Source organism: Zalophus californianus, chromosome 7 (assembly GCF_009762305.2).
Source record: "Zalophus californianus isolate mZalCal1 chromosome 7, mZalCal1.pri.v2, whole genome shotgun sequence".
In the NCBI taxonomy this organism is placed as follows: Eukaryota; Metazoa; Chordata; class Mammalia; order Carnivora; family Otariidae; genus Zalophus; species Zalophus californianus.
The window spans coordinates 12,675,746-12,688,100 of NC_045601.1; the positions used below are offsets into that span (position 1 = coordinate 12,675,746).

The 12,355-nt window shown below is 43.1% G+C and overlaps 1 protein-coding gene across 2 annotated transcripts in view; it reads right to left on the bottom strand.

Annotated features, from left to right (window-relative positions):
• The window catches only part of SCAF8 (SR-related CTD associated factor 8), a 202,828-nt gene that overhangs the window by 45,453 nt on the left and 145,020 nt on the right, over window positions 1-12,355 (bottom strand). Inside the window, exon 22 of one of the 2 annotated variants that reach the window (XM_027602346.2) lies at window positions 4,462-5,578. The exons of the other annotated variant lie outside the window; for it this stretch is intronic. The gene's annotated coding sequence lies outside the window, so the exon portion shown is untranslated. Of the gene's footprint in view, window positions 1-4,461; window positions 5,579-12,355 lie in introns of those variants that run through there. 2 annotated transcript variants of the gene reach the window in all.

Here is a 12,355-nt window from a genome sequence, read left to right on the forward strand (position 1 = left end):
GGAGTGTAGGTAGAATTTTGGCCGAATGGAACATTACTAGTTCGTCTTGGCTGAAGTCCAAGAAAGGATAATTAGCAAATGATTTAGTGGTGGTCCAACACTTATTCTAGTTAACACTTTGCTTTATTTTAAGTAACGTGTGTTGTCCGCATGGGCCTAGTGTTCATCACTGAACGGAAACATTTGAATTTCCAAAGCAAATCTACGTATCACAAGTCTTATATTCCAGTTAGGTAAATTCCTGTACTTAGAGCTGATAGATCTTTCTGCTTCAGATAAAGATACAAGCCAATGATGAATGACATCCACAAGTCACTGGTTTTCTGTTGGTTTTGTTTTCCTCTTTTATATTTCATGGTAATATATCTAAGTATGATATAACTAGACCAAAAACACTTGAGTCATCCCTCCCTCTAGGGTTCATCAGTTTACCGTTACAAGGATCTGGGGAAACCTACCCTGTTGTTTGTGAACTGCTAAGATGAACCCAGGAAATTCAAACTCACTTCAGAAAAAATGTGGGCCAGGAGTAACCTTCTATGTATTCCTTCCCACCGTCTCATTATAGTCTATCGTTGTTGCATTAAATGTCATTTTTTTTAATATAAGAGAGATCTCTTAAGAAACTCTGAATTCTACTGGTTTGATAGGAGAAATAGCATCTGGTGTCCTATTTATAATTTTCCAAAGACTGTGAAGTCAAGGTCCTTGTGCTTGAGAGTAGTTTGAGTTTTTCTTTCCACTAACTACATTTGAAGCTTGTCCCTTCTCCTGCTGAGCTCACTGTAGCATTCATGGATGGTGTACTTGCTTCCTCGATAACGTTTAGGGATTCAGAAAAAGAGGAGGTCCTGTTTTGATCTGCTTAAGGGATGCCCACTAAGAACATACTTGCGAAATCTTGCCCCAAGGAATATTGCTGCTAGGCCACTGAAAATCAGGTAAGTCCTTGGAAATACTATACTTTTGCATAAGAGTGGTTCACTAATACACGTAAATATAATCCTAAGATTCTGAAGACCAAATAAATGATAAACTTGTTACTGGCTAGAAAATAGCGAAAAAAGAGAAACAGAACTATTTTCTCTTTTCTGTAGTGGAAAGTTGAGCTAATAACCTAGTCATTTTTAGGGAAACATGTGGTTTCTATCTGCCCATGTGAGCTCTTCTGCATTCATCTTCTGTTTAATATATGACACGCATCTGTCTTCCTTGTCAACATGCAGATCCTGATGATACGCACAGGCATTATTTAAGTCCTTGCCCCACCCCTGATCTCCACACAGCGCCCGGCATTTAGTAAGTACTACATAAGTAGGTACTGGATGCACAAAGGAATATTGGTATTTGAAGACAAAAGCACAACATTCTAATAAAAAGCCAGACTCGGGGGCTGAAGTCAGAGGGTGTGAAAGATGGGGCCTTGGCTGTGGCCAGGCCTCCCGCACAGATGACCTGGGGCTGCTGATCCCTTTCTGGGCAGGAGCTCCCCGGCTCTTGTGGCAGAAGCCCAAGCTGGCCTCTCCTTCACTGTGGTCTCCCCAGCCGGCCACATCTTTGGAAGTTAGGCTTCTCTGTGACCTGAGTGGATTCTAGTCACCCTGCTATGGCCTCCAGTCCCATGAAGTATGCTCATGTCCGTGTGCTTATGTCTACACAGGCAAAACAACTCTTATAACATGGACATTTCTGGCAAAAATGACTTTCTTTCCTTCATCGGCCTTTTTCCTTTTTTTGTCAATAATAAAAGGATGGGAACGATGTCATGAGAGTGAGGGAGGTGCCCATGGATTATCTGTCAGCCATGGCTCTCAACCTGCTCAACATGGGGGTGGGGGTGTGGACTTTTAATTACGAATGCAACTCTTCACAGAGGGTCCTTTAAGGTCCTATAAATAAGAATTTGGCTCAGTCTTCATTAGGAATTTTTTTTAAATCTTCTGAATAGCAATTACTTCTATTCATTAAGTCTTGCCCTCATCCATGATCACCCAGGCAAAATTTACAAAAGGTGCCTTCAAGGTCCTTCCCAACTGTGCATCCTGATAGTCTCAGCCAGCTGAAAGCCACGTTTATTTCTAGAAACATGGATCCTTTGGTGGATTTTAAAATTTGTATTAATATTGTATATAATATCTTTTTAGAAAATATATTTGAGCACAGTGTTTGAGCTTGTATATAAAAAAAAGTTTAGATAATATCATGTATATACATTTTCTTCTAGTTTAGATTCTTTCCTAAGCTGTCTCTAATAAGAGTCATTTGATGTTTATTTTTGCAGTAACACAAGAATGTGTGAAAATGAGCTTTATTTTATTTCCTTATAGCCCACAGGTAGTCTTTCTCTATGAGATTTAAAAAAAAAAAATGCTTTGAGGGGCACCTGGGTGGCATAGTCAGTTAAGAGTCAGACTCTTGGTTTAGGCTCCGGTCATGATCTCAGGGTCTTGAGAGGGGAGCCCTGTGTGTTGGGCTCTGCACCCAGGGGGGAGTCGGCTTCAGACTCTCTCTCCCTCTGCCCCTCCTCCCCATGTTTTCTCTCTCTCTCTAAAATAAATAAATAAAACTTAAAAAAAATGCCTTGAAAGAGATTTGTGTCTCAGAGAAGAAATAAGAGAAGTAAACATAAGGTTTCTCACAGATACTAAAAGGTACCGTAAGTATCTATAAAAAAAAATAAATATGACCCAGTCTAAACACGGTGGAGGCTCCTCTCCTGGTAATCCTTAAGCAGCCCTCTGAAAGCCCAGCCGTAAAAATGATGTGATTTGATGCCAGCCACAATAGTGTGGAACATTCCCCAATTAAAAAAAACTGGATCAAGAAATAGTGGATTTAGGAAAATTACTAATAATGAATGGAAAGAAGCTTTCTTCTAAAGCACCAAACTCAACCACTTTCTTAACTGCTTGTATTCTTAAATCATTTAAAACACAAATTGCTTTCGATAAAAGTAATCATCTATGTGCAGTTCCTGAGCAGAGACCGTCCTGAAGCAGTTGTTTCAGGTTTTCTTCCTCTCTGAAGAATTTATTAACCGCGAAGGAATTGCTTGAGACCGTCTCATTTGAATGAGATCTTGGTATTAGAATTCGAGAGGGAGGCCAGCGTTTACGTATGAACCAAACAACCCACATCGACGATTCTTTCTAATGGTGTAAACACCAGATAGCTTCGGTTTGTCAAAGTCACCTAATACTATTTTAAAACCTAGCTCAAGACTTTTTTTTTTTTTTTTTTTTTGTGGAAAGCGTTCCTTTGCTGCAGACTGAAGGGAGGCAGGGAGGGTGGACTGTTAAATATTCACGCTGATTCACAAAGCGAGCTTTGCCCAGATGCTCAGGCAGAGCCTGATAGAGACTTTGGAAAAGGGAATTCATCCAGGGAACAAAAGCTCCCACCTCTGACCTCATTATGGTGCCTCCCGGGAGTTTAGAAGGATTGCCTTGGTCAGACAGCTCCGGGACCCGCGGGGACTGCCCGTGAACTCGGTTCTGAAGGATTGCCTTGGTCAGACAGCTCCGGGACCCGCGGGGACTGCCCGTGAACTCGGTTCTGAAGGATTGCCTTGGTCAGACAGCTCCGGGACCCGCGGGGACTGCCCGTGAACTCGGTTCTGAAGGAATGATCCCATTCTTAAGTTTGTTTACTCTTCGACTTTTTCTTCTCCCACCCCGTCCACAGAAAAGACCCCCAGAATCTTCTATTTTTCTTTTTTCTCTGATTTAAGAATTCCAAAATCATTTGCTTATCCATGCACTGGAATGGCCAAAGGAATCCCTAAATCCGGGCTGTTCCTTTTGAGGGGGCAGGAGGTGGGTGGGGGCAGGGAGGAAAGGGACCTTTTCTTGTTTCCTTATCAAATTTAGTGCCGAGCAAGGTCTGGGTTTTCTGAATAGGCTCACAGGTTTGAATTTCTTTGGACTTTTAAAGTCTTTCGTACTAGAATATCGCGGAATACACAAAAATACACTCTAAAACACTGGCCAGAGAGTCAAACAAAAAAGCCTGTAGCTGCGGCTAAGTTACCCACAGCCTTCTCCAATTTTCAACTTATTTACTAGAAAATAGAATCAAAATATGTTGTAATTATATTATAATCCATTTAACAAGGAATACAGTATAGTCAGAAACCGAAGAGAGCGAGGATGTAATATTTCCGAGGAGGAAATCATCTTTGATCCATGTTGTAGAAGGCCTGATCCAAAGGACCTTGGCACTCGTAAATAGCTCAGCCTTTCAACAAATAACAAAAGGTGGTTGTGCAAATCGAGAAAAACTGACAGCAATTCAGGGCAAGAGACTGAAAGACCCAAACTATGCATGTAGCTCTCTGTCGAGATACAGGGCCGTAGAAATGGCTCGGCCACAAGGCAAAGATGATGCACAGAAGAGACACTGAGCTCCAAGACCAAGTAAATGACTAACAATCAAAAATAGTTTCAATTTTTATTATGAATGTCCAAAGTGACAGCATTCTGTGAAAGTGTCGGGTTCTCATTGATTCGATTTCAAGAGACCACAGACTACCGCATTCCAAGTACTTTAATTTGTGACAGAGCCAAAACAAAGAAAAGAATGATAAAAATATTCTTTTAGGTGTCAAGAGTGCTCTTACTTGCATTTTTGCCATTGTTTTTTGTTTGTTTGTTTGTTTGCTTTTTCCCTGCAGGTCTTGTGAACACTGATAATTTCCAAAACACAAAATCCTGGTCTGGATACTTGCAGCAAATTTTTTATAATCTCTGCCTGAATAAGAAGCTAATAAGAAATGTACTTATAAAGTATGTGTACAATACAATGTAATATGCCTGCTCATTGTCATTTCCTTCCTCTCCCACTAGGCTTCTCATCTACCACCTGGGTACCCGCTGTTCATGATAACAGGACACTGAAGGCTGGAATGAAATACCCAGAAGACTATCTTGAACCCTGGATTTTCTCAAAGCTGCATTGTTTTTTCAACGAAAGCTCAAGACTTTCAATGTTTGAGAGGTCCCAGGAGATGACTCATGATGGATTAAAGTCACCAGTCAAGAACTACAGTCCAAGCATGTTGTGTTCAAGAAAAAAGCCGTGGTTTACTAAAGCTATGGTTCTAGTAATCTGTAGTTCCAACACAGTATGACTTCTTCCCCCTCCGAAGGGTTTCCTCGCAATCTGCCCTTTCCACCACTGGTACTGGATGATGCTACAGATGGAGTGTGTTGCCATTTATAGTCCAGTCAGTTCGGGTCCTGTGGAAGTGCATATCTCTTACAGATGCGATACTGTTCATCTGAATGCATCCTCAAAAAGAACAATTATGAACTGGAAACTCATAGAGTTTGTGTTTCAAATTTATAAAATTAAACCTGCTCCAACAGGTAATACAGGGAGGCATGCTTGCAACCTCTGGATTCAATCAGAAATAATGCCTGAGAGCACAGAGCCTTCTCAATAGGTAACGGCGGGTTCCTTTTAACGCTTCCTTAACCAAGATCCGATGTGATGCACATTAGAACTTTGAAGCACGTCTCATTTATTTCTACAAGGCCTGGGACACAGGAAGCTGCCAGAACTTCATTCATCATCTTGCCTGTTGACAAAAGGAACAATAACTGGTCATCACTGGGCAACGGAATAACTTTTCCTAGTTTTTTTTTTTTTCCAAGATAATTCCTAAAGAAGAGATGGTGTCAATACAACAGCAAATGTTTCAATGTTTGATGAATTTCTGTGCTGTAAAATCCCATGGCTTCTTCCAGGACAGCGGGAAGAACCAGAGTATGCAGTGTTCATCTCTCTCTCTCCTCGGGCTGGAATTATTCAGGAGAGACCCCTGTCTTGGAAGTCAGCATGCCCAGACTTCAGATGCAATTCCACCAGTAACTAACAACATCACCAAACCTTGCTGGGCCTTCACTCCTTCACCTCTAGACTAAGAAGGCCTCAGTGGATGAGTTCTAAAAAGAAGGCCAATCCAACCAAATTCATGGCTCCGTGGGGTCCTGCCTCCATGGCTCCATACAGAGCACAGCCACGTATAACCATTTCAGTCCTTGGCAATGGTGAGGCTTACAAAATACCTAAACCTGGGCTGCTCTGGTCCTAACGTTCTGCTTGGAGTTTTGAACGAGCTGAACATTCAAAGTGGCAAAATATCTGTTAGTGTGTGAAGTCAATTAAAATCTTAAGTGAGGATGTCATTAAGCTATATGGGTGTAAACTTCTGAAAATACACATTTCCACATCTTTTGCTGTCTTAAGATCTAAGAAGTATCTTTGCGGGGCGGGGCGGGGGGAGGTACCTGCTGGTTTTCTTAAATCAAGAAATAATTATATCAAAGCTGAAGAACACATTAAAAAAGTAGAGTAGCATGGAAGCATTCTGTAAGAACATACTCTGTAGCCATAAAATTCAACTAGTTGGACACGGTGAAGTACTTATAACTAGTAACTTTGCCATGGCACATGTTGCAGAGGTGAGGTCTAGACTCAGGAGGTCTGACCCTAAACTGATGCTTTCAACAATGATGCCAAGTTACCTCACCACACCTTGTTCAAACGATATTGAACTGGAGCTGAAAAGTTTAATGGGACTTTCACAGGTGCCATAGGTACAACCAAGAATTAGGTTAAATATTTGGAAATTTGGGGCAATTGGTTCCCATTAGTAACAAAATGATAAGTTTCAGCGATTGAAAAACTATATGTAGTCATTCTGGATTTGATCTTTATGCCTCTGTGGCTGGTAAAACTTAGATGATGCCAAAACAACCGTTTATTTATATCATATTATTATATTTATTTTTGAGGGCATCCCGGCTGTGACATGTGGTAAGAAAAATGCGGAATAAGTTTTTCATCTTTCTACTGTGTGTTTGGCTTAAGGGGAGACACAACTCTGAAATGTGTGAATGATCCACACAAAACAAAACCGGCACCAAATGTCATCTATGACTTTGGATTATTCTAAGTGTTTTGCTAATGCGTTCATCCTTCAAGTGCTGACTTAAACGCTACTCAAGAGAAAACGACAATGATAATAAGCTCATCTTCACTATCAATAGCTACAACCCTAAAGTACCAGGGCCGTTTCCCTAAATCTGGATGAGATTTGCCAGGTTGTTAACAGGATAGGGTTGATGTCCAGAGCAAATCAGCATCTGCGTGGTAAGAGGCACCAAGACCACACTGGGGAACAAAACGAAAAAGACACAAATTTACTCAAATTGTAGGGTGGGGACATCCGGGAATGATCTAACACAGGCACATACACACCAACAAAGACTCAGTTTCCGTAGGTTTTGTTGCCAAGTAAGAGAATAGTTCTGTCCTGACAAACTTGAAATAAGCGAATAGCACATCTTTTATGGAATCCTGGCAAGAGTTTCTATGCCTGTGCCTTTCGGGGAGGTGGATATCCGAGGTATGCGATGCACTTGCTATCAGAGCGTGTAAAATGACCGAAATAGGTGGATATTAAAAAGTAACCATCCGGTACTCGTGCAAGAAACACTTCAGAGATGGAGAAAATGGTCCCAGAGCTTCTATCCGGACTGCTTTCCTTAGCAAAGCGCCTTCGCATTTATGAACTCCCTGGCTCTTACAACTGGGGCTCCAGCCTCCATGTGGAGCAGCTGAGATCAGAGGGCTTAGGTGACATGCCCAGTGTCATCCGGGAATGAGAGTGGCTGAGCCACCAAGCAGGAACAAGAACCAGGTCCCGATTGTGTCTCCACGCGGTGTCTCTGGCTAGTAACACCGCATATCAACGAATTCATTACTTATGACTATGATTCATCTCTTCTGCCAAGTTCCGCTGCTACCATTACCCCTCACCTATGAAGTGCCTTGCGAAGCCTGCCTCGCAAAACAGATCTAACTGTGTCCATGACAAAATGGAGGTGTGGACAAGTGTCTTGCCCAGTGTCACGTGGCAAAGAGCAGAGCAGGAACTCAAGCCATGTGGCTTTAACCCCACAGCTCCCGCTCTTCCCATTCATCGCGTGTGCCATTCTGGCGTATTCTGGACCACTCAGCCCAAGTGTCTCTACGTGCCGTGGAGCTCCATCTTGAGGTGCAGAGGCCAACACAAACTGCTCCATCTAAAGCCTCGTCACAAAAAAAGGACACCCAGCTGCTCTGCGGATCTGCAGCTGAGCAGACACTCCTCACAGGGAGCTTACTCCAAACTCCTTCAAGAGCTCACTCCATCTGTTTGCAGTTACCAGTGGGCTTCACTCTCCTCCTTAATAATGGCTATAATTTCACAGTAAAGAGTAGGAGGCCAAAACCCCCACTTGTCAATGAGAACATGGCACAAAAGATGACTTTTTTAAAAAATAAACTGAGTCACAGCAGTGCCTGGAGGTAATAGCTGAAGGCAATTGGTAAAGTTCTAGAACCAGTTTTCTGCAGCTCAAGTTGCCATTAATTGTGTATGTGCTGCAACTTAATTTTGAAATTCAGTCATTCTTTTATAAAACGGGCATAATTAAGGCAAATGGACATGGAGGTGTCCTTCTCTAGCTGAAACTCACTGGTGGGGGGGGGTGGGGTCTGCTGGCTCCTGGTAACTTACATACATGCCTCACTCAATCGATACAAACAGTCCTGCAAAGCACAGTTTCATTAATCCCATGTTGCAAACCAGAAAACTGAGGTTCAAAGAGGTTAGTGACCTAGCCAAGGTGACACAAGGTGTCAGAGATGGACTTCAAGCTAAATGTGCCTGATCACAAGTATCTTATGCCTTTCCTCCGACAGATGCTTCACCCCCAGATATGTCTGGGCTACCAGACATGCAAATGGCCACCCCATATTGTGACCCTCATGTGGGACTGCTGATGAGGGGCCATCGGTGACCAGGACAGCAGGAGAGGCCATCTGCTTCCAGAACAGCTATATCCTTTCTTACTTGCAGAAACCCCGTTCTAGAAAGGGTGGCCAGGTCTCCAGGTCTATTATAGGGGTGGCAGAAGAGGGAAGGAGTAAGGACCAGGCAGTGTCTCCTCAGAGAACCCATCACAACAGGCCAGCTACATGGAGAAACAGAAATGAACTTAACTTCAATTACAACGTAAAGGCTTTGTGGTCTATTCTGCATTTTACCCCCTTGAAGTAAGTGTGTTCTGATTTCCAAATGACCCATTAGTAGGCTGGAAACTGCCAAAAGCCTAAAGAATCGTTTCTCAATTACAGGTGAGAAAGAGAATCTAGAGAGGCTCTGACCCCTTTTTAATTAATCTCCTTCATTTCTTCCTCAGCAAAACTCTCCTCAGAGCTACCAGTGATCAGCAAAGCTGACCGACCAGAATTCACTGCCCTCGTCTGTCTCTTCTGTTCTCCCCAAAAGGAGGAGGCGTGAGATTATGAAGCCAGCCACAGAAAACCTACCCAGAGTGTGATCTGTTCTGGCACGAATGCCCTGGATATATCACCAGTGGGCTAACTAAGGAGGTGATGGAGAAATACCAAGAAAACTAGGTCCTTGCAGACAGACTTTCAGATCCAAGCCTCAGCCAGCCTGCCCTGCCACGTCAAAAGGAAAGTGCCAGAGTTATTCATGGATGCCAGACCCCAATCTGCCTCGTCCAGCTGATCCGTCTGGCCAGCGCATATGGGGGCAGGATGGTTGGCACAGATCTGAAAGTATCAGTGTGTGCAGACATGTTCTAACATCGTTGGCTAATGCTTCATTGTTCTGTCGTTAAAAACCTACTTAAAATGTGTGGAGTGATGTCCCATTAGATTAGAACAGTACGAAGTTGAGTCTTTTCCAAGTACCCAAGTGTAAGAATAATTAAAATAAAATAAAAGCAACTATTCCCTATTAGGGAAGTTTATCGCTAAGACAGGGGATACCCAGGGCTCCTTTACTAAACTGAGATCACATTTCCTTTCCTACGTCATATCCACACACCTATTGTACATATAATCTTTGCGCATACTCAATCCCAACATAACAGAATGGTCATATTAGTGCTAAAACAGACCTTAGGAAGTGCAGGGCACAAAATTCTCATTCTCAACTTTAAAAAACTGAAGCTCAGAGGTCTCCCATTTGCCCAAGGGCACACGGAGATTGGGAATCTAGATGACGTTCTGAGCTCTTGTCCTACAAAACACTGTATGCCGTAGAATGTCCTGTCCTCATTGAATTCAAATATCTCAGATACTACATCCTGGAAAATGATGCCGTTTGGCACGAATGATTCAAATATAACATGGACATTTGAATGATCCAAAGATAACAGACTTCTGGACCATAGCAGACTGCGCTGTTTCCATAGGTGGTGAAGTCCAAACGCCTGTGAACCAGTGGAAGGGCGTAGACATGGGATGTGGCAGAACCCTCCCAGCGAGCTCGTCTATGGGAGAAGCAGTTGAGCATACCGGTTAAAGGGTGCGCTCCGGAACGGACGCAGCAGGCTTGCATCTCTGATTCTGCTTTTCATAGGGTAGGCAATTCTTGGGCTGCTGTGAGTTTCCACAACTGTAAAATGGGGATTAATACCCACCAGTGAGGCTAACTGACTGAGTGAGGCTCTGTGTGCGAAGTGTCTATCACAGAGGAGGCAGGAAGGATAAGGAGTCTTCCTTCTGTGACCCATGTTCTCAGGGAGCCCTGGAGACAAGAGGGCAGAGCACAGACGCTCATCCACTCTTAGGTGATAGGAGCGAGGTGAGGCTTCATTCCCTCTGCCTGGCATGCTGTTCCCTCTCTTGTCTACCTTGAGACGGCTCAGTCAGCCATCGAAGACACCCCACTCAACAGCTGCCTCCTCTGTGAGGCCTTCTCAGGTGGCTAGGGCCCAGCCACCGACCTCCCCTGGTCCACACGCCTGGGAGAGCGCGGCTCCCATCAGCATCTTCTCCCTCCTTTCCTTGACTCTGAGCTCCTCTGTGACAGACCGAGCCCCTCACCTTCCTCATGGATCAGGGCGTCAGTGACTCCACCAGCCACACGCTCTGGCCGCCACGGAGTCAGGACCCTTCTCTTCTCCACCCTGCCGCGACAACCAGCCTTCCCACCTCCTTCCTGCTTCCTTCTCAGCATTCTCTCTCTGGGAGATTCCTATTGGCAGGAGAGAATCCCCACAAGTAATTTTAAAAGTTAACTTTAAAAGACTTTTAATATTTTTTATAGGCATGCCACCTTATGCATGAAGTATACTCTAGAAACCCAGGACAGTGATTAAATTTCATTTTTAGAGTACTGGAAAAAGTTGGTGTTTAAAGATATCCTATTGTAGGGGCGCCTGGGTGCCTCAGTCGGTTAAGCGTCTGCCTTCGGCTCAGAACATGATCCCAGGGTCCTGGGATCGAGCCCTGCATCAGGCTCCTGCTCAGTAAGGAGTCTGGTTCTCTCTCTGTCTTCCTCTGCCCCTCCCTACTGCTTGTTCTCTCTCAAATAAATAATAAAATCTCAAAAAAAAAAAAGAAATCCTATTGTAATCTTTTTAATAAGGCAAAGGAACCTTTTGAAAAGTGAACAATCATCCATTTTTTTTTAATTTCAATTTTCATATATCCAGTTTGCTTAAAGCAAATTCAATCTGGTGTCCTCAGCTGTCATCACAACTGAATTTGAGAGACTATATGGCCACCCAGCTAAGCAGAGGCTTTTCTTTTTCTTTCTTTCTTTTTCTTTTTCTTTTTTTTTTTTTCTTTCTTTCTTTCTTTTCTTCTTTCTCTTTTTTTCTTTCTTCTTTTTCTCTTTTTTTTCTTTCTTTCTTTCTTTCTTTCTTTCTTTTTCTTCTTTCTTTTCTTTCTTTTTCTTTCTTTTCTTTCTTTTTTCTTTCTTTCTTTCCTTCTTTTCTTTCTCTTTCTTTCTTTCTTTTTTTTTCTTTCTTTTCTTTCTCTCTCTCTCTCTCCTCTCTCTCTTTCTTTCATAGCTGCAGAAACAAATTTGCAAACTGAATTAGTGGCAAAGAATTGACATGACTTAGTCAAGGAAATGACAAGCCACTCACTTTTCTTGGATGCCAGAAAATGCAACCCCAGGAAAGAGGACCACTGGAGTTTCTCAGGACAGCAAGCCCTGAAGGAGCAAGGCCCCAGGGCTGGAAGGGCAGGTGGCAGGAAAACTACGTCCAGGGACCCAGCCCACCACGTCCATGGGCTGTCCCCTGGAGTGAACTCAGGTACGCTTGCATCAGATCCTTCCTTTCTATGTGTAGGCTTTATCTCCTTATCTAGAATAAAGAGTTAAAATCAGGAATTTGCTTTTTAAAAGAACCACCAGAAGGTTAAGTGAGTGAAATTAAAAGGAACAAAAAAGAGCGGGAGAGAAACTATTACCCTTCACGCGCGGTTGGAAGGGCGAAACCAGGAAATGCTTGGACGCCTGTTTGGTAAGTTACCCAAG